Source organism: Eulemur rufifrons, chromosome 7 (assembly GCF_041146395.1).
Source record: "Eulemur rufifrons isolate Redbay chromosome 7, OSU_ERuf_1, whole genome shotgun sequence".
Taxonomy (NCBI): domain Eukaryota; kingdom Metazoa; phylum Chordata; class Mammalia; order Primates; family Lemuridae; genus Eulemur; species Eulemur rufifrons.
The window spans coordinates 134,231,914-134,244,036 of record NC_090989.1 but is presented as its reverse complement, the minus strand read 5'-3'; the positions used below and the strand labels follow the sequence as shown (position 1 = coordinate 134,244,036).

Below are 12,123 nucleotides of genomic sequence, written 5' to 3'. Positions count from 1 at the left end.
TAGTGCTAGGAAGGTGAATAACACACACACACTTATATATAGTCATGCACAACATAATAATGTTTTGGTCAACAACAGACCACATATATGATGGTGGTCTCATAAGATTATAACATTGTACTTTTTTTATACCTCTTCTATGTTTAGATATACAAATACTTACCATTGTGTTACAATTGTATAGAGTATTCAGTATGGTAACTGAACAGGTTTGTAGTGTAGAAGCAATAGGCTCTATCATATAACCTAGACATGTAGTAGGCTGTACTATCTAAGTTTGTATAAGTAAACTCCATGATGTTCACAAAATGATGAGATCGCTCGCCGAGCACTCATTTCTCAGAATATATCCCTGTTGTAAAGCGATGCATAACTGTAATTTTATATGTTTCAGCTAAAAGAGATGAAAGTGATTGCTTTTAGGAAAATGGAAATGGGGTAGTGAGCATTAAAAAAATTAACATTGTAGAAATAAAAAAAATTAACATTGTATACCCAACCAACTCTTTAATATGTGTGCTTGCATGCCTTTGATAAAATTAAAGATTTGTAATAATAAAATAAAATGTAAGAGGTTACTAGTAGACTTATTTTTAAGCTATTTTAATGCTTTGCTATTTCCTTCTCTCACACTGCCTAAAAAACACATTTCACTTCTCACTCCCTTTTCCTGCTCATTCATTTTCACCAATGATGTCATTTCAATACATGCCTATACTTGAAAGTGCAATATAGTAGTTCTAGAAACACATACAAGCATATGTGCACATAACAGCATATTATGTGCTGCACAAAATTCCACAGAGCTTCCAGTGATAACCAGCCACTGGACTGAACAAACACTATCACTCATCTGTGGAAGAAGAAGAGTCACAAATGATATTAACAGCCCCAAACTAATAAATGTATTTAACCACAAATAGTTTTTCTTTTAACATGTGTAATGACCAAATATTATCATCCATTATTCTAGATATTTGATATTGGAACATGAATTTGCTAAATGGTGTCATAATATGGGGGGTATAACTACATGATGAGTGCAATGCGCACTGTCTGGGGAATGGACACGTTTGAAGCTCTGGCTCGGGGGGATGGGCGGTACATGGGCAATATACATAACATGAATTTTTGTATCCCCATAGTAAGATGAAGTAAAAAAAAAAAAAGAAAAAAAGGAAAAAAAAAGAAAGATTACAACTAACATTTGACATACAAATGTCAGAATCAATAATAGAGCAGGAGTCTGAATCACTGAGTCAACATGCAAACCCACATTGTAGATTGTACTGGGAAATACTCACCTGAAATAAACTCTCTTTAAGTGGCAGTATAGAGGCTGGATGTACAGAAAGACGATACAAATACACATTTACCTCCCTATCCATACCATAGAAAAATGTATCTTGGTTGAAATCATATATATTAGCTACACACTAATTCTGACTCTTACTGCCATCTAATGAGTCAATTCTTGAGGAAGAAGTTGAACCATTAAATATGTTTTCAATATAAAGCTCTATCAATATATTAATAAATATATTAATTAGCAATTTCACTTTGTGCTTTAGAAAATAAGAACATCATCAGAAAATAACAAAAGCTTCATTGGGCTTTGATAGCAAAATATGGTAAAACTTCCTTTTTAATAGACAAATTATTAAGACAGAATTTCTCACCTTCCTAATTACCAAAATAAGCTCCTTCAAAGTATCTACTGCTATTGCTAAGAGCTTTCCTGCCTACTGCCTATGGGCACAACAAGACATGACCTGGATTTCCTCCATTATGACCTTCTCCTGTCATCTGTACGGTGTGGTGGCTAATGCCAGTGATCGTTGGGAGATGACCATGCCACTGGAAACATCTGCTCTCCACTGATGACCAGTGCTGAGGCTCCCATTTTGGCGTTGGTAAAGGATGCTCTGCTTTTCTCTTGGCTAATCATTTCTTCCAAATACTGCCAAGACTAGCTTCTTGTGGAGCCCATGGGCTCAACCCTGGTATCCAAATCTCCACCTACTGCCTTGGCAGCATCTATGTGGCTGGGGCCAACTCCTTGTTCCTTCTTAACTTACAGCCAATCCCTCCTTCATGGATGTGCAGGAATTTCCATACCTTGAAGAAACTAAATTCACTTTCTTCTCCCAGAGAGAAAACAAGTCCTCAACCCCACCCTACACTGACCTCCCTATTATAGTGAGAAACTTGCCTTTTATCCACATAAATAAACAGATTCTCTCAGAGTACTGGCTGCCCTCTAGGCAAACCACAGTCTCTACCTTAGAATTGCTTGTATATTTTTTAAATGGCAGTTTCTCCAATAAATGTTGGCATGGATGCGGAGAGATAGAAACACTCATACACTGCTGGTGGGACTGAAAACTAGTGCAACCTCTGTGGAAAGCAATATGGAGATACCTCAAAGAGATACAAGTAGATCTACCATTTGATCCAGCAATCCAGTTATTGGGCATCTACCCAAAAGAACAAAAGACATTCTATAAGAAAGACATCTGCACTCGAATGTTTATAGCAGCACAATTCACAATTGCAAAGATGTGGAAACAACCCAAGTGCCCATCAATACATGAGTGGATTAATAAAATGTGGTACATGTATATCATGGAGTACTACTCAGTTATAAGGAACAATGGTGATATATCATCTCTTGTATTTTCCTGGATAGAGCTGGAGCCCATTCTACTAAGTGAAGTATCCCAAGAATGGAAAAATAAGCATCACATATACTCACCATCAAATTGATTTTAACTGATCAACACCTAAGTGCACATATGGGAATATCATTCAATGGGCATTGGGCAGATGGGAGGGGGGAGGAGAGGATGGATATATACATGCATAATATGTGTGATGAGCACCATCTGGGGGATGGACACACTTGAAGCTCTGACTGGGGGAGGGGGAAGGATAGGGGTGGGGGGGAATGGCATTATACATAACCTAAACATTGGTACCCCCATAATATGCTGAAATAAAGAAAAATAATAATAAACGGCAGTTTCTCCAGGTTAAAAACAAAATTAAACTTTAAAAAAAAAAAAACTTTACATTTCCATTTCTGCCAGGCATCCTGTTACAGACATAGCTTAAGAAAGTGCAATCAGCCCTCTGTATCTATAGCCTCCACATCCATGAATTCAAGCAACTGCAGATCCAAAATATTCTTCAAAAAAATTGTGTCTACTGAACATGCCTAGACTTTTTCCTCTTGCCATCATTCCCTAAACAATACCAGATAACAACTGTTTTACATAGCATTTACATTGTATTAGGTATTATAAGTGATCTAGAGACTAAAGTATACAGGAGGATGTGCTTAAATTATATGCAAATACTATACCATTTTATATTATGGACATGAGCATCCTTGGGTTTTGGTACTGTGGTATGTTCTGGAACCAATCCACCATGGATACCAAGGGGCAACTGAATATGTATCAAATGTAGTCATCACAACATAATAAGAAAGTAATGACAGCTGAATTGGGTACCTGACTTCCTATTTCATAGAAAGGAACAATATATAACCACATTAACAATATATAACTCAGAATAAAGACCCCACCAAAACTTAGGGGCCATCAATTCAATTTTCACCAACTCGATTCCTACTTCCTCTCTAGATGGGCTTTATCTGAGCTCCCAACACCTTGCCTATCTTTATTCAAGGAGATGATATAGGAGTCACCATTTAATCTTCTTATCAGCTCTAAATTCACCTTTGTGTTCCTTCAGTCACAACTACTGTTATTTCCACATACAGTTTCTCAGCTGCATTATTAGTTCTTTTATTCCACTTGCCCTTCCACTCTGCTTACTGGCACACAGGTGCTCTGGACAAATGCACCGAAAACAGTCACTCTGCAGGCGTTCCCTTTGCTCAGCTAGTAGTCTCACTCTATTCTTGTGTAGCTCTGGTCACCGTCTATGTTGAATATTTATTGGCCCGTCTAGATCCATGCTTCTCCCTTCACTCTGCTCTGCACCCTGAAGGCTGACCTATATGGAATCAATGGGTTCCCTCACCCTCTGGTTTTTAATTGGATTCAGCCAATAGGAAACATGAGAAGATCATAGGATGAGAGAAGAAAGAGTTCGGGGTATGTATTTCCTTAGCTCACTCCCTGCTAGGAGATGGGTTAGTGGTGGTGGCATTTCCCTCCTAACAGTCACTGCTCCTGTCTGGGCAGCCTTCTCCTACAGGCATAGCTCTCCCTCGAGTCTGGTAAGTATTGCCCCTTCAAGCTAGAGCCAGAGCATGTTTCCTGAAAGGCTAATCACTGGTAAAGGCATGTTCCAAAGCCCTGGGAGAAGCTTCAGCAATATGCTCATATAGTCAGATGTAATTTTGCATTTGTAATGTTTATTCCTTTTAAAAAAGAGGGATCTCAAATTATGTAAGCTTTTGGTCCTTCCAAATCTGGCACTGGCACCTGGCACTGCCCTTGATCCTGCTATGTCCTGGTGCTTCCACATCCCTTGCTGGCTTCCTTACCCCTGACCACAATGTTAGTACCTTCAACAAACTGTTTCTTAGTCCATTGGGGCTGCTATAACAAAATATCTTTAGACTGAGTAATTTATAAACAACAGAAATTTATTGCTCACACTTCTGGAGACTGGGAAGTCCAACATCAAGGCACCAGCAGAGTCAGTGTTTGGTGAGGGCTTATGCCTCATAGATGACACCTTTTTTGCCCTCACACGGCAGAAGGGCTGGGGAGCTCTTTTCAAACTCTTTAATAAGGGAAATAATCCCCTATGAGGCTCTTCCCTCAAGAGTTAATCACTTCCCAAAAGTCCCCGCCTATTAATACCACCACAATGAGGATTAGGTTTCAACATGAATTTTGGTGAGACACATTCAGACCCTAGCAAATTTTCTTCAATTTTCCCTTTGGAGTGTGCCTTCTATTTCCTACAAGACTCTCAATTGTCTAGAGTCTCTTACCTGCCTCTATTTGTTTGTATTTCTCCGTCTACCCAAAACCTGCTATTTCCAAGGCTAGAAAGGTAAGTCAAAAAGTGTCAGATGTTTGGGAAGGATTCTTTCCCTGAATGGCTACTAACCTATAGCAAAAATAGAAACATGAATCTTATCTGTTTTTGTTGGCCTACCTCACAAATAGCCAATAAAGAGTTAAAATATTTCTGAAACAGCATGGCTTAATAGAAAGAACATTAAATGGGAAGTCAGAAAACTACTGTCAATTCTGACACAGTACCTCTGTGACTTTGGACAAGCCATTTGAATATTCTGAGGCTCAATTAGCTGGTATACCCAAAGGGGAGATGCATAGGTAGACTAAATTTATTCTTAATTTTCCTTCCAGAAGGAAAATTGTAAAAATCATTTAGAAATTAGTTGCTGCATTTCAAAGAAAGAAATCCTGCTTTCTGGTAATAAAAAATATAAATTTCAGTGTTCTAATAACCAAACCTACATTAACCATATTGTCACAAGTGTGGAAGCAAAATTTGTCTTCTCAGTGCCACTCCACCACTGCCCACCCATCTCTATCTCAAGGGTCAGAATCTAGGCAAGAAGTGACATTCCAACAAAGAGGAGCATGAGCTCCAAGTAGCTATATTCTGAAACATTGATTGTTGTATTTTCTAAATGACTCCAGTGGGGATTCAGTTTGCTATATAGGATCCTGATTGCTGCTCTTTTCTCTTCTTCTTTTTGATCTTCTACCTATACAGTTGAAGCAGTGAGAAAACTGGGAGTTCCTTAAAGTTGGCCATGACAGGTCTGGGCCTGAGAATCCCTGTAGCCTGAGGCCTAGGAAACTCAGCACAGGCATTGAAAATAAATGCACCCTCTCTTGCCAACTGTCTCCCTGATTATTATTAATTATTATTATTATTTTGTCTGCTATTGGCCATTATGGATTTTTGTCCAATAGGAGAAATAAATACTGATATTTGAGCTTAGGTTAAGAGAGAAAGGGACTACTGGGGGCTGAGAATACAAAGCTAGTCAATGGAAAATCCTGGATTGAAACTCATGACTTCTTGATTCAGGAGTCTGTTATTCCCATTATACTCCAAGGGTACTAAAGGTAAGATAGAGAAAATTGCATGCAATATTGATGGTTTTCTTATAATTACAAGAAGTTACAATAGTCCATGGGACTATCTAAGTATCCACAAGGAATTTAATAATAAATGCAGTGTCTCACATGGAAACAGCAGCAATAATCTTTTAATACTTCACTGAGGAAACAGTAGGTGGAAAGAAAATAAATTTGGTTTTAACATATTTAATAATGACTCAAGATGGTAAAATTATGAAAGTATCAAGAGAAATAGATTTGTTGTTCAAATGACTAATATTTTTGAGAGTGAAAATTTTTGTATAAATAAAGAGGCTTTTGTTTGTTTTAGAATAGAGTTTTTGTCAAATAATTTTAAAATAGTGCATAGAAATAAAATATGATGAAGGCATTTACATGTACAGCATATAATATTTCATACAACCAGTGCTACAGAAATAGGTGTTGATATGAATAATTCATAAGAATAAAATTACATATCACTTCAGTAACATTTATCCACAATTACTTTCACCTTCAGTCAGGTGCTAAAACTCTTCAAAATGAGTGCAGGATGACAGCGTGGCAGCAGCATCGTGACCAATAATATTGAGATCAAAGAAAACATAAGGAATCTGGGTTTTGTTCTAAAAAGCTCCAAACTATTTTAGGAAGACATATGGCTTTGTTAAAATTATTTGAGGCTCTCTTAGCTACATTCAAGTAACTATTATTTAAATTGATAGTGATCACTGTGATCTTAGTCCAATCCACCTACTAAATAACAGTGAGTATTCAGCCACAGAAAAATCTGCCTGTCAAGTTAAAAACAAAGCCAGAGAAATACACAGAATTTAGATGCCCTTAGTATCATTTATGCTACTTGAAGAGGATTGGGCAATTAGTAATTGAGATGTCATATCACTCCTCAAATTTTATCCCATCAAACTCAGGACATGTAGCAACCAAGACCAGAACTTTAATTTCTCTTGAAAAATAAAAATTAAAAGATAGTCTTTGTAGCTAATTTAATACATGCTGTCACTCCTTTTGTAAGCAGCCAACAATTCATTTCACCAAGATTAAAGTAAGAAGGGCTGAGCACAACTAATGTTGATTCATTCAAGTATCTCTCAAACAGTGGCATAGGTTAGTGCATTTTAAAATGTCATGCCCTTACATAGAATTGTCATGTTAAACCTTGATTTTACACCTAGAGTTGCATGGCATAAAGAGCTGGATCAAGGAGAGTCAAATCTGAGGGCAAAAGGATCAGTCAGAACTTCCTTTGCAATAGTGGTCCCCAGTAGGTCTTCAGGATCATAAGCTAACAACACACACCACAGCTCCAATAACCTGACTTTGTACAGGTTAACTCCATGATTAATTTTTTCCTGACAGCATACTTATAAACTCATAGCCACTCCTACCTAATTCTCCCTTAATTTATAAATTAGAAGATGTGAGAGAACTATTTCCTATATCCTGAAGCTACTCTACCCTGAGAATGCCATGATCTTACCATACTGTTGATGCAAATGTGATCACAGTAATAATAATAAAATTAATTTCAATGAGTCTTTCTCTCACCTGCATAATCCAGTATCACATGCCCCTGCAGAATTCTCTCTAAAAGTGTCTGATAAGGGCCAGGTGCAGTGGCTCATAGCTGAAATCCTAGCACTTTGGGAGGCCAAGACAGGAGGAGGAGCTCAAGATCAGCCGGGGCAACATACTGAGACATCTCCACAAAAAATAAAAAATTAGCCAAGCATGGTGGTGCACACTTGTAGTCCTAGCCACTCTGGAGGCTGAGATGAGAGGATCACTTGAGCCCAGGAGTTTGAAGCTGAAGTGAGCTATGATCACACCATCGTACTCCAGCCTGGGCAGCAGGGAAAGATCCTGTCTCTATAAAAAATTTTTTTTTAATATTTTTAAAAGTATCTTATGGCTCCCAGGAGGTAGCTCATAAAAGCTTACCACCAATCTTCTTATCTCCTTCTCTGAACCCCTTTATTAGTGGTAACTTTTCATAAAGCCACCTATCAGTAGTACTTTACCACTTCTATCCATATTTGGAAGAGTCATTCTATTAAGATCCCCAGTACTAAAAGCTGTATGGCTCTGAATCAGCTGGCAAAAAAGGGGGTCACTCTGTAGGAGGAGATGATTGACTCCAATTACTGAAGTGTAATTCAGATGCCACCACCCAATGGGGCAAAGGGGACTATGTTTGGAACTCAGGTGATTCCTTAGGGTGCCTATTAGTATTCCCTTAGCCGATGCTACTTCTCAATAGAAACTTCAGCAACCAAATAAATATATTAATAGAATCACCACGGACTCAAATTCTTCAGGAATAATAGTTCAGGTCACCCTCTAGAAAAGAAGAGGCCAGCCAAGGTACTGGCAGAGGATTGGGAGAATTATAAATGCATTGTAGAAGACAGAGGATAAGAGATTATCAAATTAGACCTTGTGATCAGATCTAGGCGATGTGGCCACTGTGTTAAGTTCTTTCCCTGCTACCTTACATGAAGCACTCACTGATCGTGGCTAATATTTTAGACCTCAGGTGGAAATATAGCTGAATTGACATTACCCTGTGATAATACATATCTTAGGGAACTTCTTGTGCCCCTGTGTTGAAAACACATATTTTTTGCCCTTTTGCCCAAAAAATAAGGGACTATGTTCAGGGGCAACCCTCTCAAATCTACCTTTTCCTCTTCTCCACTATATCTCATGCCTGAGGAGAGATAACTGTCATTACAGCATTCATGGGCCCCCTTACCCCTGATTCCCATGAACTCTGGCAAATAGGAGACATTGGCTAAAGATCAAAAGGAAGGGAGAAGAGATCAAGGTGTTTATTCCTCCAACACCTTTCCTTCTAGATTGCTGCAACTTGGCTGCATTTTCCTATCAAAAACCACAGCTCCAATAAGCAGCCCTCTCCCACATGACAGCTCACTCCAGGTTCCAGTAATTGCTTCCACTCCTTACCCCTTCAAGTATAACACTCTTAACCTTTTAATGATTTCCAGTCCCAGGATGCTTTGCCATTTTTCTTTGGTTTCTCTTTACCTTGTCCACATCTTTGCAAATGTTCCTCTTACCTACTCGATTACCCCACTTAGGGAAGTGGAGTTCCAGTAATGTCTTATAACATTTTTCCCCCTCCAATACAGGATCCAGTCCAGGATAACATTACATTTTTAAAAATCTTTTTGGTGAGTTTTTTTTCATGTCTTTCACATTTTCAATAAGATTTTTTTTGTCTTATTTTCAATTTTTAAAAATTCTGTCTATGCTAGGGAAATTAGCCCCTTACCTCTGATATATACTACATCTATTTTCTAATAATTTCTCATTTGACATTTGACTTTGCTTATGGTATATTTTTGCCCATGTAAAGTGTTTTTTTAATGTAGTGGAACATCAATAGTTTTGCATCTTGACTTTGAGTCATACTTGGAAACTTTTCCTACATTGCAGTTAAACTAGAATTTGTCCATGCTTTCTTCTAGTACCTTTTTCTAGGTATATATGAATTTATTTATTTTTCAGTTAGAGAAGTGTTTTTTTTTTTTTTACTTTATTTTAATAGGGTCAGAGAGTACAAGTTGAATTCCATTACATGCATATATTGTATGGTAGTAGAGTCTGGGCTTTTGGTGTATCTACCAACTGAGTAGTGCCCATTGTACCTCATAGGTAATTTTTCACACCCTCACCCCTCCCATCTCAATTAGAGTCTCCAATGTCCATTATAACACTCTCTGTGCCCTTGTGTAGCCATAGTTTAGCTCCCACTTGTAAGTGTGAACATGTGGCATTTAGTTTTCTGTTCTTAAGTTACTTCACACAGGATAATGGCTTCCAGTTCCATCCAAGTTGCTGCAAAAAACCTTATTTCCTTCTTTATTATCACTGAATAGTACTCCATGGTGTGTGTGTGTGTGTGTGTGTGTGTGTGTATACACCATACTCTCTTTATCCACTCATCAGTTAATGGGCACTTAGGTTGATTCCACATCTTTGTGATTGTGAATGGTGCTACATAAACACAGAAATACAAGTATGTTTTTGATACAATGATTTCTTTTCCTCTGGGTAGATATCCAGTAGTGGGATTGCAGGATCAAATGGTAGATCTCTTTGTTCTTTAAGAAATCTCCATACTGATTTCCATGGAGGTTGTACTAATAATTTACATTCACACCAATAGGTATAATTGTTTCCTTTTCACTGCATCTGGGCCAACATCTATTTTTTTTTTTTTTTTTGGCTTTTTAATAATGGACACTCTGATTGGTTTAAGATGGTATCTAATTGTGGATTTAATTTGCATTCCTTAAGAATTAGTGACGTTGAGCATTTTTTCATATGTTTATTAGAAATTTGTATATCTTCTTTTGAAAAATGACTGTTCATGTCATTTACTCACTTTTTAAGGTTTTTGTTTTTTTCTTGGTTCTTTGAGGTTTTTTCTTGTTTGAATTCCTATAGATTCTGGATATTAGTTCTTTGTTGGACACATAATTTGTGAATAATTCATAAATTCAGTTACTTTATGTAGTCCCAGATGTCTCAGAGTCTTTGCTTATTCTTTTTTATTCTTTTTTCCTTATTTTTGTCTGGCTGAATTATTTCAAAAGACGTGTATTCAAGTTCTGAGATTCTTTTCTCTGTTTAGTCTCATCTATTCATAAAGCATATTTTATTTTTTTCTATAGCACTGTGGATGCTACAACCCTTAGTTTAGTAATACAAAACTACCACGTGATTTCTTTTATTTAAAAATTCTTAGGTTACCCTCTAGGGAATTTTCATAGGCAAATTCTTCTGTGTGAGCTGCATAAGTAAATACTCCAATAAAATCTATTTCCAGGAAGAATGGACCATCCACTTTATCTGCCAAGGTGAATCCTACAGAAGAGATCTTGTCAAGCAGAAGCTGACCCTGAATATCCCAGATTCTTCCTTGATTCAAGAAGAAAAATTTGGGAAAAGGAATCTTGACCCCCTGCCAGTGGGACTCCCCTCATGGGTAAACATGAAGTAACTGTACATGTGATACTTCCTCTGAATTGTATCTATGTCCTCTCTGATATTCACCATCCAGGACCAACCATCCCCAGGGACATGGAAATACAGAGTGTTGAACTGGGACCAATCATAATACCTCTTCCTCTCAAAAGGGCCCCTTGAATTCTGGACATCATTGCACAGCACCCACTTCAGCTGCTCTCCCCATCCCAAGGCACCTCAGAGCTCAGAGTTCCATAGAGTAGTGCACTTTGGTTATTCTTGCCCATTTTCAAGAACAATTCACTTCTGCCTCCCATTGTCTTATCAGAAGTCACTATCCACTTATCCAAATCTTCTTTCCTATGGAACTTCCAGACAACCTTGGCTTGTTCCAGCAAGACCCCATGCAGAGGGCAGTCTTCCAGCCCTATCCAGTGATTCACAATTTCATCCTTCAAGTGCCTAAAATACTCCTTTATTTCATCTTTAACTGCTTTATCAAAACTAACTTCAGGCCTCTCCTCAGGAGAAGTTATATTCAAGGCAGCTTCTTTCTAGTGAAGTCCTTGCAAGCTTCCTTCAGTCTTCCTCATTGGGAGGATTCACCAGAAGCAGCCACTGGTTTCTGAAGACTACTGGAGCAGCAGTCTGCAAAGTGAATACCCAAAAATAGATGCAAGGCAGTACTTGACTTTGGACATTTTCTGAGAAGGTAAGTGTCATTCAGCAATTTGTGAACCAAAGCCATGGTGAGAAAAAGTCAAAATGTAAATTTTTCCCTGGCCTGCCATGGAAAGAAGTGTTAGCAAATAACCTAATTCTTCCAATCACCAGCTCATGACAGCTCACCTCGACCAGTCATGTATTTGTGTTATTTCATTGCAAAGGGCGGCAGGAAAAAGAGGGAGAATGGTAGTGCAACTGGAAGTTACAATTCTAGTAAATAAAAAGCTATAAGGGGAGAAAGGAAAGAATGTGGCAACACCAAGATAAAAGAAGGCTCCCACCCCACTTTCATGATGCC

General features: G+C 37.9%; 1 pseudogene; it reads right to left on the bottom strand.

Moving 5' to 3' along the window:
* Positions 1–10,860: 10,860 nt before the first annotated feature.
* On the bottom strand, positions 10,861–11,847 carry LOC138386731 (complex I intermediate-associated protein 30, mitochondrial pseudogene; annotated as a pseudogene).
* Positions 11,848–12,123: the final 276 nt, after the last annotated feature.